Consider the following 16,077-nt stretch of genomic DNA (forward strand, 5'->3'; position numbering starts at 1 on the left):
TGCTAAGTTGTCTTTGCTTGTGTGCTTGTTAGAACCAATTAAGTCAGAGGGAACTTCTGATTGCGTTGTCTTCCTTCCTCTGTGCTCTTCTTCTTTCCTCTTTTTGCAGCGCCACGCTCAGCTCAGTTCTCTTAAATTGACGTTTGCTCTAAAAACACGTTTCTGAACGACCTTTAAAATTTAATCGTGGGGTTGGGATTGTGCATTTGATGAGATACTCAGGCATTCACATCACTTATCTACTCTCTCCTCTCCATGCAGCTTGGCTCTGATGTGACTGATGAATCATTCCGCTTTGCATCAAGCCCTCACCTTAAACCCCCCCGCCCTCCCACCTATCTGCGTTCTGTCCGAGCTTAAACTCAAACACTGTTGATGTCCATCATGTGGCTTAGGACGGTTTATGGAGATTCAAGCTGACAAGCTGAAAAAACAAAACAGAGGCCCTGTATGGTAGGGGCCTGCAGCTCACAATGAACTGTCAGTTCCAGACCGTGAATCAGCTTTGTGAACATGATGGATAGGCACCACAGAGACACAAAACCTCTGCCCTCATTTTGTTCTTTGGTTTAGTCACAGATAACCAAGTCATCTCCTTTAGGTTCAGCGTGGACCAACAGAAAATTTGGTCTCACATTGTCTCACATTCTTAATCTTATTCTCATCTGTCAGATTCAACCTCTGTCTTTGTCTTTTTCCTCCATCTTCCTTTGCATAATTTATGAGAAGCTGCGTCCCTCAGACCCATTACTCTCTCATCAGGTGACCCATTTACGAGGGGGAAGCCGGCACTGCAGATATGGTCGCTGTGAGGCTCATAAATCAACATTTATTGAAGAATTGTCCACTCATTCAGATGCTGAATGTGCGATCAGAGCCCACTCTAGCTCAGTGATAAAGCTTGTGTAGTTCTGGAGTACAGCCACACTCTGTATATTATTAATAGCTATAGTAAGATTAATTGACTGTACCAGACTACACCGTAGGATTCATCATAAAGACACAATAAATCAACGCAACTAAGTTCTTCTGAGACCAGATGCTTTTTTTCCTTGGATATATTAGCACCACTTAAAAGACTTTCATTTTTGTCCTTGCTGAACTGCAAGACTTTGAAGGACGTCCTATTATTCATTATACTGTCTGTGCAAGTGTTTTCTAGTGGTATGGTAGGCAGGGTAAAGAGAAATGGAGATTAAAGAACATAACCTTTACATAACTTTGTTTCTACGGTGAAAACTACAGTAAAGAGCAATGGACCCAGTATTGACCCTTGTGGGACTCCACATGTGATTGTAAAGAATGTCATCTTTCACTCGTGTATAAACTTGTGTTCTCAAATACAACCAGTTTGGTTTTGAAGGTCTTCACTAACACTGTGTATTAATACTGTGGGGTTTAAAGAGCAGAACATAGTGGGCATTCAGATTTCATTTTCATGTAGAATATACACAGCTGTAATGGCCATTTAGATAATTTGCACTCAAAAAAATGATTTTCATTGTTTGTGCTTCCTTCCTACATTTAATTAATCCTGTTAAACGTTTAGCTGGAGGACCTCTCATCATCCATTGCTTTTTTAGATCTTTTTTTTTTTTGTCTGTATCTCTCACAGCTGCACTGTAGCTATTTGTATGATTTATCGAGCTCCCGGCAAAGTGGTGACATTATGTAAATTTTGGATTTTAAAAAGGGAGCAAAGCAGAGGTTTAAATGAAGTGGAAATGTGAAGTGATCTGAGAAACACAGACAGAGAGGGGCTATTTAAAGAAAGCCCATCAGCAGAGGGCAGAAATATCTTTGCTACAGCCAAAAATAGGTTTCAGACTTTTCCATTTGTAAACCCTTTTTTTGACAACTAATGCTAGATAGATATGAATTTCTCGCAATCCAAAGATGGAAAGAAAATAGTGTGGAACGGTGAAGTGGAGAGGTAGTCATAATCATCTTGTAAAGTGCTGCTTCTGTGGCGTGAGGGCAGAATTTTCAGTCCAATATGTCCTCGAAATGTACTCCACATGATCACTGTCCTTGTCTGTCATAGCTGTAGAAATGTTGGATTTAAAACCTTGGTTTTGGTCCAGGGTAGACACTTTATTATTCCAGGCAGACAGCAGACCCCTGCAGGGTCACAACAAATATCAAACTGCATCAGAGAGCAATGTATGGAGGGCTGCTATGCTCACACTGCTGCGCAACTCGATAGAGACGCACAGCAACTCGGACGTACTGTGCAAACAGCTCGACCTCAAATCAGTAGGCCGCTTTATGCATCGCCCGATTATCTCCGTGAATAAGGCTTCAACTAATTATTAATGCCACAGTGAAGGTTATCATTCGTGGTGTGTACCCTTTTTAATGTGCTACCACTTTCATGTTAGGAGGTAAATGCTTTTCAATTCGCTTTAATCTATACTTAGCACCATGCATTGACCTTCAGGAAATGGTAATCCTTCATCACGCATTGGGAATCCATTCATTCATCCATAACACTGATGATCCCTGACTCCCTTCCCTTCCCATCCTCCCAGGGGAGGCCAGAGATACTGTAAATAGGGCAGATGGATAGAGGAAGAGCATGGACATGAAATAAATATGAAACAAGGGAATGTTTTGAAATAATGTAGGATCTCTGTTGGTCTCTCTCTCTACTGTAGTTGTACATGGACAAAGGTCAGAGATGGTCAGCAGGATCAGTGTGGTGCAACGAATGACACGGTCCTTTACGGATCAGATTGTCTTTTGTGTCTCCAGCGCTGAGAGTAAATAAGAATCAAGCAATACTACAAGACACCGTAAGACAAAGCTCAATCTGCAGTTAGAGTGGGAGGACAGAGACACTACGCTGTATAATTGCTCCTTATCTGTGTCATGTCTGTAAACTTCAGTGCGTGCTGCTTGTTGTAGCTCCAAGCTGGTTAAAGCGCCAGCATGCCGTATCCTTCTGGCTACGTTGTGGGAGGATCAATGTGTGCACACTTGGTGGAATCATATGTTTCCTTCGGAGGACGTGGGTGATTCCCTGTATGCGATCGCAACGTGTAGGCTGCAGCCGCTCTTTGATTTCCTTCAACAGGAGGGAAATATCCCACGGAGAGTTACTTTAGGCTTATAGCATCTTAGCACAAAGATTAGCTTTATTCTGTAACAAGCAAATGGAAGATGAGGGGATTAGAGGCCAGATGAGTTTGAATGCTCTAGTGGTATCCGTGTAAAGACATCTTGACATATGAAGACTAGGTTTTATAAATATCCCTCTTACAGGGGTGCATGTAATCATTTGGGGGGCAAACACAGATGTGAGGCCTCTTTAGGTGGCCAAAGATATAAATTGACTTTTCGCGCTGAAAAGTTAGCGATGAAAAAACATATTATTAACACCCAAACCCACCAAGTGTTCAACAGCCTGTAGGTGTCATTTAAAAGGGGAAACCTGTAGGGCTAGGATGTGGATATAATAATTGTCGTACTGAGCTGATCTCTTCTGAATCATGCTGATCACAAATCATCTAACAGGGGTCTCATTCGAGCCAACGATATGACACGTACTGTAAAAAAACAACGCAGCAAATGCGCATGAAGCCCCAACTCAGATTGAGAGCCACATTTAAAAAACACTGATGCACTGCGCTTACTATCTTTAGCTAGCTAACCCAGCAGGGCGTGAGGAGATGAGCATAAAACCCGACAAACGCGTGACTTACCTGCCCTAAAGCATAGCCTCAGTCAGACTATGAGGAGGTGGGATATCAGTTCCAAGGACAAAATTTTAGACATGCTAATCAACAGAGCATTATTTAATGTGCTAAGATGGCGACCATGGTTAAAATGATACATGCTTAACTCCTGCATATTATCAACATGATTATGTAAGCCTGCTTACATTAGCACTTAGCTCAATATAACTGTGTGCCTAAAGGCTAATTTAAGGTACTGTGGGACATGATGCCATAGCATACGCAAGTAGCTGACGCCATTTACACTTGTGCGTTCATCAGTCTGGCTCGCTCTGTAAAAACCACCAAAACGCTAGTCGACGTTGTGCCTTTTTTATGCCAGTCGGGTTAATTTTTGTTTCTAATTCCTGCTTCACTGAAACTTTTGCCAAACTTTTCTCAGAAATTTCGTCAAAGACGAGTCATACAAATGTTTGTACAGTATCTCCGAAAGTTAACCTTTTCTCGAGGTGTTCCATCTTTATTGAGCAGCGGTCTGCATTGTGTTGGTGCGCAGCTACATTTCTGGGATGGTGCACATCAGGCGACGGCGTTAGTGTCTACGTACGGTCGTTTTAGCTATGGCGTGAAACAGATACAGAAGGATAAACCGTGAATCAGAACTGGAACACAACATTTTACGTTTTGGACCAAATGTAGTTTGAGCGTTGCATAATGGAAACATGTGCCACAGCTTTGCCTGTGTTAGCAAACGACACGTTTAAACAGAAAGGTCAGAGTTCAGTGCAGATGTCAGCACAGGGACAGAAGAGAATGACCAAGGTCTACTCTGAGTGACGGAGCATTTGTCACACACATGCTGCTCAAACATGCAGCAGATGCTCCTGATTTCTTTTAATCAGATTGTGTTGCTTTTGTGTGTTATTTTGTTGAGTGGATTTAAGTCTGGAAAACAGCTGTTGATGAAACGAGAGGATGTGGTGGAAGACATTCAGTATACGTCTCTGCTCAGACAAGACACATTGCATTTCCCTGCAATGCTGTTTTGCCCTTGAATAGAAATATATGGTTGTTTTTACTTGCCAACCTTTTCGAACAAGCTTGTCATTTTAGCTCAGTAGAAGATGCCGTGGTTTTAATCTTGCTGATCTAACGTTAACACATTCACAGCAATTTTATATAAATAATGAGCTCTTTTTCTGCAGCACCGCGTATTAACTGCCAAATGTGAGATCAAACCAAATTAACAGACTGTTTTGTGATTTATTAAGTGACGGCGACGTCTGCCAGCTGTAGCTGCACCTCTGGAGAGTTCAGCTGAATCCAAAAAGGAAAAAAAAAAAAAAAAGGAAGGAGCAATGTGGCCAAAAAGATTAGGAGGCTTGCGAGTATTTGGCCAGAAGATGAGATTTATCCAGTGCTGCAGAGGTCGGCTTCTTCTCAACAGCGGTTATTTTAGGAGTCTAAGAAGAAGAAAGAGTGTGCAGCCACATCTCGAAAGCTCAGAAACAAATGCTAGAGAAGCAATCCTGACATTCAAACTATTGCTCTTTGCTGCGTAGTATTTTGCTTGACGGTACTGTGCTGTAAACACGGGGCCTTTTGCATTGAAGTGTTACACCAGAGTAAGGACATGCACCATCATTAGGGCGGCCGACTTAATGGACTAAGCTTAGCTTGTTGCACAACAACAGCAACATTTAAATATGGTCCTGTCTGAGGAGACACCCAGCGAGTGGCCGCGGCGCCTTATGCTCCCGTTACGACAACACCAGTTGACTCACAGCCACAGCTACATGAAATGTGAAAGCAGTCACGGTGCATGCGCATGCGCACGCGCGAACCAGCTAAACCCGACGTAGCTTAAATAGAAACATCAGCGAACATCAAGAATTTGACAAACACTTGTCTGGAAACGTCCAAGTCACCACGTGTTTTCATCTTTACTTTCATCCTTCCACAAATAGACGTGAGCGTTGGTCCTGTGAGCGTCGTTAGGAAAAGAAAATGAACTTTAATGTCAGATGTCCTCACACGTACCCATACACACAGCGGTGGCTGTTTGCAGCACTGGTTTTATTGGAGAAATTTTAAGAAATACGCAGATTTACTAGATGAAAGCATTCGTACCATATCTAACAGAAGGCAAATAGCTCAAAAATAGGACTATAAACTATCATATGATGACCAACAACTCATCAGAAAGGTGTAGATATTCACTGCTATGTTTTTAAGATGGAGAGGCACTGTTGCGGGGTCTGTCCTGGTAATCTGGCTTTCTGTCCAAAGTCACGCTCATTAATTGGTGATTCTAAACTGGCCGCAGGTGTGAGTGTGATTGGAATGCGCCCGGTGACAGCTGGGATTGGCTCCATGTGTCATATGTTATCATTACACATCACGCTGTGTTATTCTGGAAAAAAGCACCACCTAACTCTCTCCATGCAGCCCCACAACCAACCATCTCACAGGTCATTTAAGGCTTGGGTTAAATGGCCTGAGGTGACACACTCAGTTTGAAGTCATAGTGACATTTGGCCTTTGACGATTAAGGACTCAAGGCTCATTCACACCAGTGATTCTCAGCCGGGGGTCCGTGGCCCCCTAGTGGTCCGGGTGTAATTGTAAGCGGCCCGTGAAAATAAAAAAATATCCTTTAAAAATATCATTTATAGAAATACTATTATTTTACTCAAATGTGACTGAGACCTTTATCCACCTAAACTATAGAGGACATTTTTTTTTCCTCTAGTTACATCCGTATCACAATTTTTTAACCATTTCTTAAACATTTCTTAATCGCGCTCTTATTGTGAAACATCTGCAGGAAGGTGCTGAGGAAATAACCACTGATTATCTTTCCGATCCGATACTGAGTGAACATTGTGTAAATGTGTCTGGTAAACCTATTTCAAATTGTAGCTTCACAAAGAATGCAACACATCAGAGTAATTTATTATTTATTTTAAACTCTGAGCATAAAGACCTGGTATCGGAAGTATCGATATTTCAGTATCGATGTGCACATCACTATTGGGGATCAAGACTGTGTTGCAGATGGCTGGTAAGTGTTTATTGCAGTTTCTCATAGATTATAGATGTACCAATGCACCTGCATATGGGGAGACAACCCAGGAATTATGGGTAATATACACCTCTCTGTGGTCTGCTAAAATATAGCCAGTGACATATGTCAATAAGTGACAGGACTTTGCGTTTTTACCAATCCCCGAGCAGCTCCACAGCTCAGTGAGGGCTGCATTTCATTTGAGACGATTCCAGACAGCCCATCATATTTCTTTCCATCCAGAAAGGAAGTGCATCCGAGCATGGACGCACGTACACCGAGGGGCGGCTCGAGAAAGCCTGCGCGGGGGAGCAAGCGAAAGCGGAGAGAGAGCGAAATGTACTCAGCACATAGTGTGCAACAGTGAGCAACATCATATTCCACTGATCTGTTATTCAGGGAGGAGGGAGGGGTTAAACACTGACGGCTGTGCCAGGCTGCATTCTGCCTGCTGGGGAGCGCGGGGCTCTCTTCCTCCTAATTAACAAGTACTTGACAGAGCCGCTCAGACAAACAAGGCATCGGAGCACACAGCAGCCATCTGCAACAGCCTCGTCTGCCGGGGCTTTGATGCTGATTTGAGCCAATGATGAAGTTAGTCACACTGACATCAGGCTGCACGGAGGCCTTTGAAGGGAGCGGGCACGCTCCACGTCTCGCAATCTGTGCCGCAAGATGACACCTCCGCCGAGATAAGCCCATCTGACAGCGGAGGAGGACCCCGAAGTTTGAAACGAACGTGTTCGCGTGAAACTTGACGGTAAGTGCTAGTACCTGAAGGAGGACGTCGTGAGACGTTACGTGACGGGAATGTGCAGATGAACTTGCTCGCATCTGCACAGAGACGTTAAAGAACCAACAAACACGCTGCGCGATGAGAAGAGGCTTTCAGTTAGGCCAGACTTAATGAACGGCATCTATAAATATGGGCGTGATGTCCACCGCAGGCAAGGCTCCAACACAAAGCTTATTGATCTGAGTCAGCCCCTCGCCCCCCAGGACTCTCAGCAGCATCAGCTAAGAGGAAGCTGTCAGATCTGGCTCTGTGTCTGCAAATCTACATCCACTGTGGACTTGATAATTAAACTCTGCCATTAGACACTGAGTCATTACTCTCAGCACAAAAACTACTGTGTTGATGCCAGAACAGCTGGGTTCCCTTTTCTTTTCTGACTTAATCTTTGAGGGCTCATTGACATTCTCTACGTGAGGATCCTCTGGAAATGACGGGCCCTTGAAAGACATTTCATTTAGATGTATTTTAAGCGTCTGGATTAATTGCTAAACCAACACAACACTTTAAGTAGTTTAGAACATCAAAGTCAAGAAGGATGTGCAAAAAACTGCAGTTCCACAACTGGCCACTAGGCGATGGCTTGAAAATACCCAACTTCACGGCATAAATAACAGCTTGTTACAAAAGAGGGTACGGATGTGACGTCACTGCCGCCTTTGTGGCAAAAACGTAGTGAAATGTATCAGTAAATACGGCGAGACTGGAAAAAAATGTGGATTATCAGACCAAATTAAGGAGAGTTGGACTCGACAATGATCCATATGAACTAGTATGGATTTGGAAAAGTGGATTCGGCTCAGATTCAGTTAGTTTTAGGTAATTTCAGTTGTGATAAATGTAGCTAAATAAAAGATGCTAACGCTAAGAGCTTTACCGAGAAGTGACATTAGCTGTACAGTACTGTAGCATGGGATGACGAGGAGTGAAACACTGGAGTTGTGGTTCACATTTAGTGTCAGGTAATATTACTTCATGCTGTATTTTGAAGTTACTTCTTAAGTTGCGTTCTTGGAGGGCTGCCAGATAAGTTTGTAGATGTTGTTGTTTTGGTGTAGTTACAGCCGACGGTGACTATTTCAGTTCCAACAATAAATAACAATTAAACAATTAACTGAATATTTGTGATCACTCCTCGTCATCCTACAGTATCATACGGTTAATGTTACTTTTCAGTAAAGCTCTTAGCTTTAGCATCTTTTACTTAGCTACATTTATCATAACTGAAATGAACTAAAACTAACTTAAACTAACTGAAACTGAGGCTAATACACTTCTGGAGCTGTGTTTTATAAAGTACCAAAAGCTGATACTTTAGTATAAGTAGAATATTTCCCGATGTTGAAATCAGGTCCATATAAATATCAGGAGAACTGATCTTCTGCTAAACTTTATGGGTGAATGGACGACGAGAGACACTTTCCCTGTTATTCTTGGATGTCAGTCCGTCATTTTGACAAACCTGTTCCACTTTTCCACATTAACTACGTCTACTTGCCGTGCCTGTGTATTGCCTGGTTTGGTTTAGGTGGATGCTACACGTCAAAGTAACATCCACATCAATGACCGGTCGAAAAGTTTCCCAGAAGAACATTGAATTGTCACAATATGGTCAATGTTATTTACTTTTTCTGTGACTGGTCATAATTTTGTGGCTGATCAGTGTACATACACCTGTTTGCTAACCTGTTTCTTTGTGTTTTGCCTGGTTCCGATAAAACTGACAAGGTATTTCTGGCACAGTTTCACTCAGAAAAGCAGAAGCAGACAGCGCCTCATCTCCAGTGTACCGCAGATGCACAAACTGTTCACACCCACTCGTTCACAGCACAGTCTCGCTGTCACTTCTCACCAGACCTGAACAGTGAGCTGCGTTAAAGGAAAGTGACAGCAGTAAAAGGCCATTTTGAACCCCCAAGGAGAAGATAAGGCAGGGGAAGATAAGATGCCTCCCTCCAGTAATTGATACAGCCTTTGAAATCCCTGTGTCTGCCTTTTCTTCTTTCTCTCTAAGTCCCTGCTTAAAAATACCTCCTGTACGCAGCTACAGAAAAGTCTAATTGAGTCGTGACCGGGCAGAACAAATATCCAGAGACGCACTTTAAATTTAAAAAATATTCACAATTTATTTGACCTCCTTTACAATTTAGCATAACCTCCAAACATACAAGAAGAAATAATTTGAAAACCAGTGAAAATATAAAGAGTAGACGAATGTGTTTGCAGTGAACCATGCTAGCAAGTGTTGGGCCATATGTGAGCAGCTAGTTTTAGCGGGGTGTTGTGAACCATTGGCGAACCTCTGTCGACTGCATTTTCACAAAATTGACGATGTCGAATTGGTGGCAAACCATAACGAGTGATTCAAACTACTGCCACCTGTTGGTATGGAGGGATATTTCATCTCAAACAGGCGCCTAAGTTATTTGATTGTCCTGGGCTAAAAATGTGTACAATGGTATTTTTTTAGTAGATTGACTAAGGAAGGACTATTTTACTGTGTTGATGAGTAAATATTAGTACAATAATCCCACACTAGTAGTAAAACCTGCTGTTGATGAATGTTATCAAGACAATTACAACAGGGACAATTATGGTTTCACTTATTTCGACATATTTATTCATATTTAAACATATTTAAGCTGCTATGACCGTAATATCAACAGCACCACAACTGACTACCGTAATAACTGTAGTGTGTGTGCAACATTTTTTTTCTCATTCATAAAAAGTTAAAATTGGGGATATTTTTAGGGACAGCTTTAGTAAGGGGGCAGGTCATCCAAAATAGGTACTGTCCCCAGAAATCAGAGACGTCTGGTCACCCTAAAAAAACCCACACAACTGACACAGCACCTTTTTTTTGTTCTACTTCTTCATTTTTTAGATCTTTCCATATTCACCACGACTCGCACCATGCGTGTTCTTTGCCCTCCGATCTGATCCCAATAATTTCGAGTATCTTGAGTCCCGATTTGATGTTAAATAAACAAAATTTCTTGTCTTAGAGATTCTCACTCATATCGTCCTCGATCACATGTCCAATAAATAGGGCTGCCAAAGTTAACATAGCAAGGAGAGGGCAGCATGTACCTGGTCTTCAGAAAACCTGTGTTCTCATCCAATGTCATAAACTCCATAACCCTCTCTTTTGCATCTGTTAAACACAGCATTCAGTGTTGGTAGCCCGAACGGACTCAACCTATTCAATTATTGTATTTGGTGGCCAATTACAGTTTTTCCAGTTCAAAGATTTATTTTTTATTTTTTTATACTTCTTAGGTCCTGCTAATCCAAAATACCTAGAGATCTTAATCTTATCTTAAAGAAATTAAGATGCATTCCAAAGAAATGCTTGGAGGTTAAGAGCACAGTGGACACATTTTGTTTAGTTGTTTTTCGCTTGGCTGAAGTCCGATGTGGTGAGAACATCTAAGAAAATTCCTGGAAACCCATCTCTGAAACACCAACAAGGACATCCCTGCTATGAGCGAAGAGCAATGCTTTCCACTGTTAATCTCCAGGTAGTTAATGTCCTTGAACCTCTTTCACTTTGCCTGTAGCTTTTTTGTTTTATGGGTAGAATTAAAAGCCACAGAAACATTACCGGTCAAGTTCACCGTTAAACAAACTTAATAATATTTCCTCACAAATCCATTCCATTGTCTTTTTCCCAAACTGCTCACGAAGTGATATTATTATATTACTTAGGAAATACTGTGTCAGCCCACTGAACGACCTCAGCTCTAAATGCGAGTCATGTGCATGATTCAATGAGACTTTCTGTTCCATTCTTTTAACCGAGGGGATTTCTCCGGGGGCCATAAACCTCCATGGAATTCAGTCCACATCTGTTTGCCTTTCTACATGTTATACGCTCACAACCTCTTCATCCTTGCACCATAAATCTGCACCCTTTCTGTGATTAGGCCGTTCGGCTATATCGGGTCGTCTCGGGCTGTGTCCAGAGGAAGTGATAAGCACAGTCTCAGATGATTAACATCCATCACGGACGCCGAGGCCCATTTCCACGGGGCTACCATGAGAATAATGGTGTTTGCGAACCACTGCCAGCAAAGCATCAACCACCCCTTGTCGCCCATTCCTCGTCTCATTAACCTCCAGACGTCCCACGTAAGGTATCGTATTCATATTCGCTCGCTGTGTTCTCGCCTTGTTTCTGGCTGAGGCTGCTGTCACGAGGAGATAGCAGTTCCCTCCGGGGGCTTCGTCAGTGACCTTGCGCTTCTCTCTCTCGTATTCAAAGCGAGCGGCGTCTCCCAGCAGAGCTTTTTTCACGAAGGGGGGCGCTGCTCCTCATTACTTCACATGTCAAAAGAGACGCAGTCCCACCTGTGGCCCGTACGGATGTCATTGCACGTCACGCATCTAATTTGATCTAACGCGATCTTTGCGTTTCCTCTGATCCTGAAGGCGCTTTGTTCTTGGTGTCAAATGACTTCAGTGACAAAGTTCTGTCGCGGGTAACGCAACAGTACAACAGTCACTGCTACTTCTGTGACTCCGGCTCATATCATCTCCTACCTTTTATTTTCCGTCTATTATTCATGAGGACATTTGAACATAACTCCCTTACGCATGCACTGAACATTTCTTTCTAGAGCAGCAGGCGTTAATCTTCTGATTTAACCGCCTGCATTACTCTGGTTTCCCATCGATTTCTCAACCTGGTTGCAGGGATTTGTTGACTTTATTGTTTACAGAATTTATTTTGCAGATTGCAGTATTGAAAAAAAAAAAATTGACAAGCCATGGTATATCAAAAAACGCTAAAAAAAAAGGCCTTATACAGTTTCTTTCATCAAAGTAGTTACTACAGGTTCTGGTGGGCACCCATACATCTGAGGGCATTCTTAGAAGGCTTGGATGACAACAACGTCCACATTTTATCCATTGAAGACAGATGGTTTGAAAGAAGAGCAAAGTAAGACCCATTTATCAGACTGGAAAATCCTTCAGGTGAGGTGGGCTGTGATATAATCTTACCATCAATCTACAATATAGCCTGAACATTTGTCTCCAAGATGTTTCAACTACATTCACACCTTGAGACTGGAACCTCTTAGTACCATTATTTGAGACAGAGGACAGGGTCGAACAGTCCCAGTCTTCCTCTGATTGTGAACCTTTTAACTTCAAAAACCTTTCATGTTTCAGGCTGCTTCGTAAGTTAGATTTTATTCACCCCGACCGCCAGAGACGGCAAATTTATAGAACCATAGTCACAGTTGTAACTCTGGTTTCTATGCAATACTCCCGGATGGTTAATGTAAAATTGTACCTGTGTGGTTGAAAATTTTATTGTGATTTACAGTTATTGGCTTAATTAGCATTGTTTGAGCTAGTTTGGCCAAGGCGTCAATGTCATTGACGTTTATTAATTTAACGGTGCTGCACTGTTATTTTAAAACAGTACAACTTCTAGATTTTCGTTAACTTCTTGACTACGTTTAACAGCTGCAAACCGCTTTGACGGACTTTTAATGTATAAAAGCCATAACTTGCGTAACTAGCTAAGCTGGCATCAACGGGCATCACAACAAAAAGCCTCATCAACGTTGCGTAAAATCAAATGCTGGACTCGATTATTGCAAGTAAAAGATAATCGATGATTAATAGGATAACAACAATGAAAATAATAAAAAAAAAACATCTACTACAAGTAAAGCATTGCATTATGTTGCCCTGCAAACTACAGATATTCCTAACTACTGATAAGAGTCACAGAGGTCACAGCCGCATCTAATTCACATTATCCCCTCCTCATGCCTGAAGTCATCACGTGGGTTCAAATGAAGCGAAGAGCACACAGGGAAAACTCAACACAACGTCTCATTTTCAGGCACGGAGGAGCTGAAGTTATTGGGCAGTGCATAGACTCATCATAGACCCCCCCCCCACCTCTCTCTCTCTGTGGCCTGAAGCAGATATTCCCTTATCTCTGGTGAGCTATAACAAAACAGTCATTAACGGTGAACTACGATACATCCCAAAGGATTTTTAATCTCTGTGACTTCAAAGAGAAGAGTCCTTGAAGTGACGAGCTTTGATGAAAAAACGTGAGTGAGAGAAAATCAGCGACATCAATATGAAGTCGCAAAATATAAAATAAGTCAAACCAAATAGATAAAATCCTGATGTCTTACTCGTTCATTAAAACTGTCTGTATTTCGGTGCTCTCGTCACGAAAAATTACTTTTTTTGTCTCTTAAAGGTTGAGCTGTAGAAATAGTGTTTTCAACAGGTGGAGCTGCCGTGCACTTTACTGCCCCCGGCTGTTTTAAGAAAGTTCAGAGTGCAAGTGCGAATGTGAGAGGAATGCCAGCTATATTTATCCAGAGCTTCGCAGCGTAGCTCGTCCTCCCACTCTGCCCGTCTCAGCTGAGACTCTGTGTGAGCCCGGTCTTGGATCCGGGAGTCGGGTTAATCAATATCTAGGTAGTACAGCGTAGTCTGTTTATCACTTCTAGTCTCTGTCTCTGAGATAAGGAACGCTGGCAGAGTTGCAGCTGCAGCAGGGTTAGGGTTACACTTTTGATACTTTGCACCAGTAATGTGTGTACATTGCTTTGTAGTCCAGCAAGAAACATCCAGTGACCATAAATTATTATTATCATTAAGGAAGCAACGTGCAGCAATGTCACCAAGTTAAACAAACTTTGAGGCAAAATGATTGAGGTGATGACCAACTGGAGCAACTGACGTGGTTGATTGACGTGAGTGACATCAACTGCAAGGAATTACCGTCCGCAATTTTGGTTTCTGCCACCAACTTCATAGTAGACTTAGTAAATTCAAATTTCAAATACATTTCATAAACAGAGGAGCAAGCCCCATCCACAAGCTAGCGAAGAGATGGTGTACGCGTGATGTCACAGCGAGTGGATGTCCCTGTGGACGGTTGAGCATGGAGATTAGCAGCATTAGTTTGAATCATAGACTTTAATCCAAGTATAAATTGTAAAATTAATTGCCGATTGACTGTACCAACAAGTTTGAAAAGCAGTTATAGATATTATTTTTACAGATATTTTCGGCTACCGAAGAAAAGAGAAGTAAATGGATCGTTGCATTAGATGAAACAACTGGAATCCAGGCACAGAAACATTTAGTGTCAGGTAACATTCATTTATGCTGTATTTGCTGATGAAGTCAGTTACTTCTTAAGTTACGTTCTGGAGGGTTGTCAGAAAAGTTTTGGTTAGACGCTACAGGCTAATGTTACTTCTTAGCATTAGCATCTTTTATTAAATTACATTTATCACACCTGAAATGATTTAAAACTAACTGAAACTAAGCCACTTTTCCAGTACTACTTCATATGGATCATTGCTGTGCCCAATTGTGCTTAATTTGATCTGATAATCCACATTTTTCCTGGTCTCGCTGTATTTACTGATACATTTCACCATGTTTTTGCCACTCAGGGGGGCGTGGCCCCAGGAGAAACAGACGTCAGTGCATACTCTCTACAGCCGTATTTAGTGATTTTTTTTTCCACTCAGAAACATTTTGAGGGGGAAATAAAACCAGATATGCAAGCGAGCAACCAGAGACTGACAGCTTCCGAGCAATGGGTCGCCCCTCAGTCCATCAACCAAACCAGAAATGAACTGATCCTAATCACTGCCTCCGGAGCAAAGTCCAGATCAAACGCGCTATGACAGCTTATAGCCCCGAACAAGCTACCGTTTGCAGTGGCATATCTCAAAGTCAACCCGGAAATGTGATTCAAGTGACTCGACGGGAAGTTTTAACAGTTCTCTCTCGTGTTTGTGAATCTTGCAACAAACAAACTATGCACTCAACACTTATTTACATGTGATATCGAACTGCATTTAAATTCAGAAACTGATCGCACAGCTAATGTGGGGCGCACAGCTAATGATGCATGCTGGAGCGGTTATTAACCCATTTTAAATACTTTATTCACACTTTACATTTTCTTGGGAACAACTGGGCCTGGGTCTGTTAGCCACAGATATAAACCGACATCAGGCATAACATTATGACCACCTTCCCCTTGTGGCTCCAAGACAGTTGTGACTCATCAGAGAATGGATATGGGCCTTCAAACAGGCCTTTAAGGCCTCTGGGTTGAGGGGAGGGGCCTCTGTGGATCGTCCCACAGACACTTGATCAGTTTGGGATCTGGTGAATTTAAGGTCAGGTCAACACCTTGTGCTGTTCTTCATGTAGCATCCACACTAATGAATATCAGGCTCAGAAGTTTCCCAGCAGAACATTGAATGGCGAGTGTTATTTACTTCTTCTGTCGTGGTTTTAATTTTGTGGCTGATCGGTGCAATTCATCCCCCTCATATTCTCTTGAATCATCATTTTCCGACAAATCAGGGATGGGTCAGGGCCACAGCAGTGAGTGTTTTTTTTCTCTATCTGTCCGCTCCAATCTGCTTTAAACCAACATGACCTTTCACCCCATGTCAAAACAACCTCGGTGCACCAACATTGTTTAATGTCACTTCAGCCGAACGCTCTCACTTGATCTGAATCGCCCC

This window comes from Mugil cephalus, chromosome 20 (genome assembly GCF_022458985.1).
Source record: "Mugil cephalus isolate CIBA_MC_2020 chromosome 20, CIBA_Mcephalus_1.1, whole genome shotgun sequence".
Lineage (NCBI taxonomy): Eukaryota > Metazoa > Chordata > Actinopteri > Mugiliformes > Mugilidae > Mugil > Mugil cephalus.